Below are 12501 nucleotides of genomic sequence, written 5' to 3'. Positions count from 1 at the left end.
CACATTCTGCTTCATGGACTAGAATCCTTTAGTCCAGAAACTGGTGTCAGAAACAAAGGCATATCCATATGGCGGTCGTGTTAGCCAAGCCTCAGGGGTGCTCCCATTGGGTGATGGTGGGTGTAGCCCACAAATGCCGGTGGCCAAGTGAACAAGGAGAAGGGAAGTAGTATCACCTGAATACAGTCAAAGTTCTGAATAACTTTTAATGATTGTTCCTGGAGAAAAAAAATTAGATTCTTTTTTGGGTGAGTCTCTATTCCAAATGCTATCTCAGAGTATTAAAAAAACTCATACAGCCTCTCCCACCAATCTCTGAAATCTCAGCAACAAAACGCAGACTTATAGGAGAGACATGGCCACAAAACAGGGTCGTGTTTGATGATGTGAATGTTCATGTCGTCCAATTCATGAAATGATAATTATTTTATTCTTCATGACATGAATCAAAGATGAATAAGATGTTTTGCTTTTTCAAGAACCTGATAACCTAGTAGGAAAATGAAGTAAAAAAGTAACTACTGTGTAAGGCAGAATGTGGTAATTCCTGTAAATCAACAAAGGCAAAATAACACAGGAACATAAAGGAAGATGAAATTAGTTTCTTTGCTGTGAGAGCAGGAGTGTAGTGCAGATTGGAAAGGGATTGTTGTAAAAATTATAATCCCTTTTTCATTGTTTGTCTTTTTACTAAACCCTGAAGAATAAATGATATTAAGTTGAATAAAGCATGGATAAAATTTGGAAATCTGAAGATGTGGGCTGAGCAGAGACAGTTGAACAAAGGCATAAGGATAGGAAAATTCAGGACTTGTTCAGGAAATGAAGAATTATTTAATTTATCTGAAACAGGGGAAGGTCACGGGAAATAAGTTTGGAAAAGTGGACCACAGCTGCCAACTCTTGGAAGAATATAAATGCCAAATTCTCAAGTTTAATTAAAAAAAAATCTGTCTATCAATCTATCTGTCATCTATCTCTCATTCCCTACTTATCAGCAAGGAGTTGCAAAGCAGAGCTTTATTTAGGAACATTATCCTTTAAGAGTTTGTTTGATTATAGGAGGAGATGACCAGAGGTAAGCTTAGACATTGTTGCAGCAGTTCAACGAGAGATGAGGACTTGAACTTGCAGAATGGCAATGGGAATGGAAAGAGGAGTTTGGAGGGAAGCTATGTTTGCCTTCAGTGAAGCTCTGACTGGCTGCAGAAGGTCAGGGTAATGGCAGTATGAAACCAGGTTTTGACCTTAGATAATTAAGTAGCTTGTGATAGCATTTTAGTAGAAGCCAAATAACTTCTGTAATGAAACATCTCTACCAATAGACTACTTGGGTTCAGATCCTTAGATCTTAGACTACCTGGCCAGTCTGTGTTTCCTGGCCTTTCTCTGTCTGTAAGATAGGAATGATAATAATTGTTCTTTTTTCCTAGGATTGTTATTAAGCTAAATAATATGATACACAGAAAGCCCTAGAGCCATTTCAGCAGGGTTCTGTGAGAGAACTAATCCCTAACACCCCAAGTCTTCCATTTCAATGAAATAACTTCTCTTTTCTGCAGCTTGAATGGTACTAACATGTAACAGGTGGCTCAGTGGTAAAAGAATCTGCCTGCCAAACAGGAGATGTGAGTTTGATCCCTGATAGCAACCCACTCCAGTAATCTTGCCTGGGAAATTCCATGGACAGAGGAGCTTCATGGGTTACAGTCCATGACATCACATAGAGTAGGATACGACTGAAGCGACCAAAAACAGCATGTGACACACAAGGGTGGCTTATTATAAGATTTGAATTTGGATTAGATGATGTTGAGGACAGTTCAAAGAAATTGTGTTCTGTTTTGGGTTGGGCAATTACAGGATGTGGAGGTAATTCCCTGATTGGTTATCTTATTGATAATCTTTATGGCAGAGGCAGGATAAACAAAGAACAAAAAGAATTGTGTTTGCAGAAGAAATGATAGCTGTTCATGTTAGCTGGGTCGGGGGAAGCTCCATCATTTGGGGAACTGTACATTGTCTTTATTTTTATTTCCACCACACATGATCTCTTGTCATGGAGAATCCTCATCAGATGCTGATATTCTGTGAAATTCACAGTAGAGGAAACTCACCACTTAGTTGGTAGCAACAGTTACCAGTAGCCAGGGTTTGTTTGTTTTTACCTTATTGCATCCTGTGAATAGCTTTGATTTTTTTCTTTGAGATTAATAGAGCAAAGATTTGTATAATTTATGATTTTGGATATAAATTTCCAATTTGCTTTCTGGGGATGCATCCTTTGGCTCTTCTGTTAGCACTGTATGAAAGTAGGATAAATATTGGGTGATTTCCAGAAAGTCAGTATGTTGAGTGGTTGGGGTGATTGGTTAGACAGGGATGTAAACCCTCAGTGAAAGTTTAGTGGTTCTACCTACTTTATTCTCTTTCACTAGGTTTTACAGCTGAATTTGCTGATCACATGGGGAAGGATCTTTCGCAGTCTTCCCTTCCCATGCACTCTTCCTTTCCTCCTCCTGTAGCAGAACTCTCCTTTTGGTTGATTGAGATCACTTATTCCAGCCAACTCTGGGACTCACTTGTATTCTTGTTACCCAGTCCTGGCCATTTTGTTCTCCTCATGTCACTACTTATGAATTGCTATAGTTCCTTCCTTCAAGTCATCTTTACCTAGGTTAAAAACACAGCAAGATACAACTAATGAAATATCCTCTCTTTCATGTCTTTTAGGACTCTCTACTGTGAAGCTCCGGAGAAGGCAATGGCAAGCCACTCCAGTACTCTTGCCTAGAAAATCCCATGGGCGGAGGAGCCTGGTAGGCTGCAGTCCGTGGGGTCGCTAAGGGTCGGACACCACTGAGCAACTTCACTTTCACTTTTCACTTTCCCTTTTCACTTTCACACATTGGAGAAGGAAATGGCAACCCACTCCAGTGTTCTTGCCTGGAGAATCCCAGGGATGGGGGAGCCTGGTGGGCTTCTGTCTATGGGGTCACACAGAGTCGGACATGACTGAAGTGACTTAGCAGCTTAGCAGCAGCAGTGTGAAGCTCAGCTTTAGGAAGAATTGCTTCTTGCTGCTGCAGGCTCGTGTGTATCAGGTCATCTATAACAAACCCGAACATTGGCTGTCAAATGTTTTTGACCATGACACTCAATAAGATATAATGAAATTTTACATCATAAACAAAAATGCATAAATGTATGTTCATATATACACATACATACATAAAAGTATATCTATATGTATATTGTATAATTGGAACAAAAGTTTTGTAAAATAAATGTCTTTACTACATGCCTTGTGTTCAGATTTTTTGCTATTTAGCCTCTTTCATTGAAAATAAAAATGTCCATTATGATCCCCTAAATTAATGATTTAGCTTCTTAGTGATAGAATGTGACCCCTTGGTTATAGGTTGGTGAGAATTTCTTCCTTTTTCTTATACCAAGAAATTTCAACTTGTTTGGTACAGCCCAGTCCTGAGTCCAAGTATTCATTATTCAGCCCCAGATGCCTAAGTAAGAGGATTAAATTCAGAATCTCTAATCAATTCAACCATAACCATAAATTCAGCCTGATCTAAAAATGATATTTTATTTCTCCTTAATTAAATACCATTAATCCTTATTCTCATAAATATGTTCTCACATTTCCCCCAAAGTTTGGCAGTTATTCTGCTAATTGTAAACCCATATCTCCTTCTACATGTGACTTCTTCTGAGGAATGGGGGGCAGGTCCCATTATCCAAGAGAACTGGGTACCCTGGACAAGGTTAGAATCTCAGCTGAAATAGGAGGCTTGCCTTTAGGTAAAAGAGAAAACATCTTTATTAAACAAGGAAGGAGGAGTTCTTTCAGTTGCTAAGGTGTTTTTAGAGGCATCTGTAGCTCCTAACGGCTTCCCAGATGGCACACCAGTAAAGAATCTGCCTGCTAATGCAGGAGACACAAGAGACACGAGTTTGATCCCTGGGTCGGGAAGATCCCCTGGAGAAGGAAATGGCAACCCACTGCAGTATTCTTGCCTGGAGAATCCCATGGACAGAGGAGCCTGGCAGGCTACAGTCCATGGGGTAGTATCCGGGTCTTTCCATTTCCAGTTCTACTTATTTAGATTATCTGTTTCTTCTTCTTCAGTGAGTTTCGGTAATTTGTTTTTTTCAAGGAAATTTTCCATTTCATATAAGTTGTTGAATTTGTAGGCACAAAATTGCTCATAATATTCCCTTACTGTCCTTTTAACTTCTCCAGGATCTGTAATGTCTCCTCTTTCATTTCTGCTGTAGTTAATTTCTTCCTTCTTTGTTCACTGATTGTTCTGGTTAGAAGTCTATCAATTTTATTGGTGTTTTCAAAAAATTAGCTTTGATCATTTTCTTTTCTTTTGTTCTGTTTTCAATTTTATTGATTTCTGTTCTTATTTTTTCTGTCTGATTGCTTTGGCTTTAACTTGCTCTTCAATTTCTAGTTTCTTAAGGTGGAAGCTTAAATATTTTTTTTGAGAACTTTCTTGTTTTAATGGTATGCATTTTCCCCTAAACCCTGGTTTAGCTGAATCCCACACATTTGGATATATTGTGTTTTCATTTTTATCCAATTCAAAATATTTTCTACTTTTTTGTGTGTGACTCCTGTTTTGATCTCTAAGTTATTTAGAAGTATGCTGCTTAATTTTGAAATGTTTGGGAGTTTTTCAGATGGCTCTCAGTTATTTATTTGTAGTTTAATTCTGTTTTGGTCACAGCACTTGCTTGGTTTATAATTTCAATTCTTTCAAAATTAGTAAGGTTTGACTTTTATGCCTCAAAATATGAGCTATTTTGGTGAATGTTTTGTGTGCACTTGAAAAAGCTGTTTACTCATTTTGAAAATGGAAATAATTATTGAATTGCCTCAAGGGATTTTTATGAGGATTAAATGAGGTAATACTTATAAGTGTTCAGGAGAGTCTGGCTTGTGGGAAGTACTCAAAAAAATGTTAACTAATTTTATTGTTGTAGTTGTTTTCTTCACCCTAGAACACAATATTTTTTTAAAATCCCTTTTGTAAGGTTAACATTTTCTCCATATAAATACTGCTTTTGGCTTGTGAAATTTGTCCAGAGTATTTTGTTATGGTTACTGTTTTGACAATATTGTCTAAGACATTGTTTGTTATGTATCTGACATATGACTATTTATCATTAGTTCTAATTTCTTTCACACATCTAATTATCTAGCAGTTTTAGTCAAAATTTTTTACTAGTTAAAAACATTAGTAATTTATATCTGATTTCTTGGATATCTTCTCATTTCTATTTATTTTTGCATTGCTCCAGACTTCCAAAATAACGTTAATTGTTGGGATGGTAGTAGATATCCTTGTTTCCTTCTTGACTTTCTTGGTAATTTCTCTAGCATTTTACCAATAAGGGTCCTGTTAATTACTCTATCAAAGAAAACTTTTAAAGCCAGTAATGTTTATATGGTTTTACTGAATACATTTTGACATTTTATTGTATAGGATTTTTATTGAATTATGTATATTGCATCTTAAATATGAATTGATTTCTAAATATGAAATCATCCTTGTGTTTTCAGAAAAGGCCAAGTTGGTTATGGTGTAAGCTGATAAATTGATCTGCTGTTTTTTATTTATAATTTGTGTGTTCATATTTATAAATAAAATATATTTATAGTTTCTTCTTTTTAATCTTTGTTAAGAATTTGATGTTAGTTGATAATAACAAATTAGGAAGCTCTCCTTTTTTCACTTACATTGGAAGAGTTTATTTTGCTTGTGGATTATTTGTTTTTCCAAAGTTTAAAGCAAGTCACTTTATTTTTGTAAATGTTTCATAGAATTTGAAAAAGTTTATTTCCCATGGTTATAATGTTGTATATATGTTTTGTTTGCTGTTTAGTCACTAAGTCTTGTCTGACTCTTTCGCCACCCCATGGACTATAGCTTGCAAGGCTCCTCTATCCATGGGATTTCCCAGGCAAGAAGACTGGAGTGGGTCACCATTTTCTTCTTTGAGGGTTCTTTCCAACCCAGGGATCAAACCCACATCTCCTGATCGAACACAAGTCTCCAGCATTGCAAGAAGATTCTTTATGCCTGAGCCACCAGGGAAGTCCTGTGTATATGTACATGTGTTTAATTAATATTATTGACATGATGATATTATACTTATTAAGCTTTTTTAGATCATACATTTTTCATGTACTTTATTTATGACAAATAATTATGTTGGAATCTTTTATGAAATTTATTTGTATTCTTTGTGTATTTATGATATTTTAGTATGTTAAAAGTATATTCTCATAATAAATTAAAAATTTATATATATATTCTATATAAAATATTTCCTATTGTATCTTTAAATAATTTTCCCTTGGATTCTGCTTTGTCTAGTACAAATATTTCAATTCTTTGTTTTTATTCTTGTTTTTAATGTAGCCTTGATGATTCATTGATTTTTAAATTTCCTGTGTTGTTTTGGCTTTAGGTGTGTATATTTCTATTTTTCAAACAGCATCCTGTAATGGTATTATCATTCATTATTTTCATTGACACATACATAGACTCAATGTTTTAATAGGCAAGATTCATACATTTACGTTTATTGTCATAACCGACAAGATTTTTCTTGTCTCTCTCTTTTTGTTTTATGTTCTATAATATTTTCAATCACCTGCTTTCTTTTTCTTGTTCTTGTTTTCTTTGTTTTCTTGTTTTTGACCTCAGCTTTTTCCTCAAGTGATTTGAGAATAAATAACTCATTTTTATTACATTTAAATGTAAATTTCATTACCTTTAAATGAAAATGCCTTTTTATATTAATTATTTAGCTAGAGAGTGAATATTACTTATTTTCTCCTAATAAGATTGGGAATAAACTTCTTTATAGTCTTAATTTTTGTTCATTGAGAATTTTAATTTATATATTTTATTGTATGAGTAAATTATAACATTTTCATTAAGCTACTTATACATTATCTTTGATGATAGTTTCAATGATGACGTCTGTTTTTAGTGCCTTGACTTCTCTTTTCTTACCTTCTTCACTTTGATTAACGTTTTAGTTTCCCAGGAGGGGTAAGTGAGTTGTACACTTGGTGAGGAGTTTTGCACATGAAGATTTCCTCTACAGCTGAAGAGCAACTTGACTGGACACAGAATTCTTGGATAACAAAATTTTCACTTTGGATAATGCTTATATTTAGGTAGAGTTGTTGCAAACACTAGCCATATATTGATTGATTGAATTCTTCTGTACAAAAACTCTATAATCATTATCTCCATTCTGAAGATGGTATAACTGAAAGACAGAAAGCTTAAGTAAATTGCTGAAGGTGAGACAACTGGTAAGTGTAGTCAAGATTTGAACCCAGACAATTTTGTTTCATAGCCTATACTCATAACCACAATAGCAAATGGTTCATTAGATAGTCATTTGGAGATTATTGTGTCTTAGGTATTTATTGATGTTAATAAATGTTAACAATGGTCTCTTGACTTTTAGAGAAGATACTTCTGAGAAGTCATATTTTTCTTCACTGGAAGATAAGTTGTATTTTTTTCTTCACTTTGCCTGGATGCAGTATCAAACTATTAGTCTCTGTTTTGTATTTTTAAGCAACTTTTCTGTATATTCGGACTTACTTCATCTCTGTAAAGTTTTCTTCTAGCATTTCATTCATTTTTTTGTTTCTTTAGTATTGTCTCCTTTTCAGATCCCTATGTATGTAGGTGGTGTATACACTGGTACTTGACTTGCACATTTATTTAACAAACATTTATTGATTATTTACCATGTGTCAGGTACTGTGAATACAATAATGATGAAAATATGCCCACCAGCCTTATTAGTCTTATAGTCTAATTAGTGGGAAGTGGTTTTTTAAAAAAATAAACACTGCTATAATTTTAAATGTCATTTACTACAAAATCTGAAGGATGAATAGACTTTGCCAGTTTAAAGAGTGAAAGGGTATATCAGGCAGAGGGAGCAGAATGAAAAAGGGTTCAAGCAGGGTACATTTAATGACCTCCAGGGTCTGCTGAAGAGCAGTGAACAATGGGAAGATTATTGTAACCTAAGGTGATCCATGTGAAAAAGTTGGCTTAAAGCTCAACATTCAGAAAACTAAGATCATGGCATCCGGTCCCATCACTTCATGGGAAATAGATGGAGAAACAGTGGAAACAGTGTCAGACTTAATTTTGGGGGGGCTCCAAAATCACTGCAGATGGTGATTGTAGCCATGAAATTAAAAGATGCTTACTTCTTGGAAGGAAAGTTATGACCAACCTAGATAGCACATTAAAAAGCAGAGACATTACTTTGCCAACCAAGGTCCGTCTAGTCAAGGCTATGGTTTTTCCAGTGGTCATGTACAGATGTGAAAGTTGGACTGTGAAGAAAGCTGAGTGCTGAAGAATTGATGCTTTTGAACTGTGGTGTTGGAGAAGACTCTTGAGAGTCCTTGTACTGCAAGGAGATCCAACCAGTCCATTCTAAAGGAGATCAGTCCTGGTTGTTCATTGGAAGGACTGATGCTAAAGCTGAAACTCCAATACTTTGGTCACCTCATGTGAAGAGTTGACTCACTGGAAAAGACTGATGCTGGGAGGGATTGGGGGCAGGAGAAGAAGGAGATGACAGAGAATGAAATGGCTGGATGGCGTCACTGACTTGATGGACATAAGTTTCAGTGAACTCCGGGAGTTGGTGATGGACATGGAGGCCTGGCGTGCTGTGATTCATGGGGTCTCAAAGAGTCAGACATGACTGAGTGACTGAACTGAACTGAACTGAAGGTGATCCATATAGTTAGGAACTTGATAATATAGGTCTGCACAGTATATGTTAATCTTTGTTTTTTTGACAAAAGGAAGCCATTAAAAGTTTTAAAGTAGTAAAACCAAGTGATCTCATCCAACTAGAGTGTTCATTAAATGAAGCTAAACGGGTATGTAGGGAGACCAGTAGATGGACATTACAATTATCCAGCTAAAAGATGATGACAGCTTAGACTAGAATCTTGCTTGGAGAGGGGGAGAAAAGAAAAAGTTTCACAAACAATTACAAAGTAGATGCTTTATGTTTATAAATTTTAGTAGAAGTGACAGAAACCAACCTAAACTGTCATGACAAGCCTAATTATACAATTACAGGGATGTCTCCAAGGAAACGAAGACACATAGCTGACTTAGGTCCTGGAACCAAGAAGTGACTTACTTTTATTTCTCACCTCTGTTTCTAAAATTTCTCTGCCATCCTCTCTACCTGTGCGTACTGACTTAATCTGTTCTATACTGCCGATGGATGATGGTCATAGCATATCACTTACATTTCTACATCTCTTCCAGTCAGAAGTAAGAATGCAACTGAATTTTTAATTCTTTAGTTTCAATTCTAATTTCTCAAGAGCATGATCCAGGATGTCCAAATTGGGTCTTTTCAACTGGATTCAAGGGGGAGTTTCATGATAAAAATAAGATTCTGAGGACCTACCACATTGGATGGGGCTAGGGTTAGGGTTAGGAGTATGCATGAGAAAGTTCCTGTCTAGTAATTTTTATTTTCTCATGAAGAAATAGATGAGGTAGATTGCTGAGAGTAAGAGAAGGTGGAAGAGTCAAAGATTTGAGGAGACGGTTAAGGTTTTACGTTGCAATTGCAGAAAGAGAGAAACTGAGTACTAGAGAGAATTAGTACGACCTTGGGTAGCAGCTGGGATTATCAGCCTTCCGTTTATGATGGTACTAAGCTTTCCAGCTGGTGCAATGCTAAAGAATCTGCCTATGTGTATTATGCCAATGAAGGGGGCACAAGAAACATGGGTTCTATCCCTGGGTCAGGAAGACCCACTGTAGGAGGAAATGGCAACAAACTCCAGTATTCTTGCTTGGAGAATCCCATGGACAGAGGAGCCTGGCAGGCTACAGTCCATGGAGTTGCAAAGAATCAGACAGTCAACCAACTGACAGAGGCACCATGAGTTTAGGTGTTGGATGACACAGTGATGAGCCAAGCATGTTAAAGATGAGATGTGTGAAGAGAAGAGACTCATGGTTGGAGAGAAAGTAAAAAGACCAGCATACACGAAGACCCTGAGACAGGTGGTGGGTTTGAAGCACTATGAGAAATTTAGCAGCTGGAGTTACAAGTTGACTTTTCCCACTTATCATTCATCTCAGTGTCTCTAGTGCTCAACCCAATATCTACTCGTAGTAGATGCTCAATAAACACTTTTTGAATGAATCTAGCCTTATCTGTGTTTTATCTAGCAATTTTCCTTCAAATTTTCTGTCCTCTAGATGGCACCCTTCCATAGTTTACAGGTGATGGAGTTTTCTTCCTTTTTTAAATTGGAAAAATTACTTAAATATTCTGGACCTCAATGTCCTCATCTGTAATACATAGGTGTACTATATAACAGCTACTTCACAGGTGGTTATGAGGTTTCAATCTAGCAAAATATGTAAAACATTCAGCTTGTAACTTAGTAGTCAATCAATACATTTTATCCAATATAATTATTAATTTTATTGCTGTTTTGGGTATTATTTCAGCCTATGAGATTATCTATGTTCATGTTATTGTCTTGGTCAGAAATCCTTCAGTTTGTAGTTGACATTTGTAATTAGGAGGACACCAAACATCCTTTACCCATTTAATTGTATCCTGAGCTCCCCTTTGAGACACTAACCTTTCCCAATGCTGAGTCCATATGTTCTGTGTGGGATGTCTACTCCCAGTTATAGAGCATCAACTCTGGAGGCTTATGTCAATACTTATATTTCATCTCCCTGATCATAGGGATTGTGGAAGTCCAACTAGAGCTAATGATATGTGCAATAATTTGGGGCTTACTAGAGCTAATGATATGTACAATAATTTGGGGCTTTTGTCTCTTCTCTGGGAAAACTACTAGAGACCATCATTTTTTACAATACTATGAGGTGAGGTCCTGAAGTCTGTATCTATGGAAACCACTGATGCTGTAAGGAGAGCTGAGAGGGCTTTCAAAGGGAGCCTGAGGATCAAGGAGAGCAAAACAAAGAGAGGTTTAATAATGAAGTTCTGGGTGGTTATTTTTTGAGCCCCTGGATCCATCCTGCCTCAAACTGTTTCTGATACATTTCATTTTTAGTCTAAACTAGCTTAAGGTGGAATTTTGCCACTTGAATTTTACAATCTTAACTTATACACGATTTTCACTGAGGATGCAATTTTGTCCACACTCTATTAAATATACATTGACAGAAATAGAATTATTATTTCAATAATTTTACCTAAAAATTCCACTAGTGTAATAATCAATGGATGCTGTGCCATTAGGTAGGACACATATTCCTTTTTTTTTTTGGCATAATAAGATCTTTTGGAAATTAGTGACTTTTAATATTTATGCTGTGGTTCTTATGGGTGATCACTGGGTAAATGATATCTCTGATTATGAATTAGTTCTTTTTTTCCTATGGCTTGTTTCACTTCTTAACGTAAAATAGGAACATTACCAAGATCTATTATTATCCACTTACTATAAATCTGAGATCAGCATTTTGCTATGAATATTTATTATTTAGGGCTTCCCTGGAGGCTCAGATGGTAAAGAATCCATATGCAATGTGGGAGACCTGGGTTTGATCCCTGGGTTGGGAAGATCCCCTGGAGGAGGGCATGGCAACCCACTCCTGTATTCTTGCCTGGAGAATCTCCATGGACAGAGGAGCCTGGCAGGCTACAGTCCATGGGATCTCAGAGTCAGACAAGACTGAGCAACTAAGCACACACATAGCACACTTATTATTTAATTTCTACCTTTCCATTGTATCCAAATTTTGAAAGACCATGGTTTTTTATTACTCACAGAGGGAATATTTGAAGTGGAAGGAATTTTGGAATCAGACAGAACTGGGTTCCAATCTCAGCTCAGCTACTTGCTAGCTCAGTGAACTCAGACCAGTTATTTAACCCTGAACCTTAACTGTATTTTTTTTTTTTCAAATTGGAGCAATTAGAAATTCCCAGAGGGAAAAATGTAGTGAGGAATACTGAGGCAGAATATGTAAAACTCTTAGTGTATATTAAGATATCTAATAGCTTGTAGCAAGTAGTATTTTCCTTTTCCCAATAAGTACATTTAGCTTTATCTTCTAATATTTTAGTGAGAGGCCGTGCAGATGTATTGTTCTTTGATTTAAAATATTAAATGTTTTTCTTTACTTCCTTCTACATACTCAGTGAGAAAGAGTCTATTTAGATAAGATCTGGTTCAAGGTTAATTTGGTGTCATGTGTATGAATTACATGAAGTGGCATAATCTATGGATAGCGATAGGAATATCTATATCTCAGCATATTATACATTTAGAATCATTAGGCGCTTAGAAAGCCATTAAACCCCCCTCCTATCATAATGTCCATACATCAGGTTTTTTTTTAATATATATTCTTTCAGTTCCATTGCAGCATTTTGGCTTCCTAATTTTTCATTTGT

Source organism: Moschus berezovskii, chromosome 16 (genome assembly GCF_049115385.1).
Source record: "Moschus berezovskii isolate FMDL1 chromosome 16, NW_MosBer_1.0, whole genome shotgun sequence".
NCBI classification, from domain to species: domain Eukaryota; kingdom Metazoa; phylum Chordata; class Mammalia; order Artiodactyla; family Moschidae; genus Moschus; species Moschus berezovskii.
The sequence above is the reverse complement of the archived record's forward strand: the minus strand, read 5'-3'. Positions refer to the sequence as shown.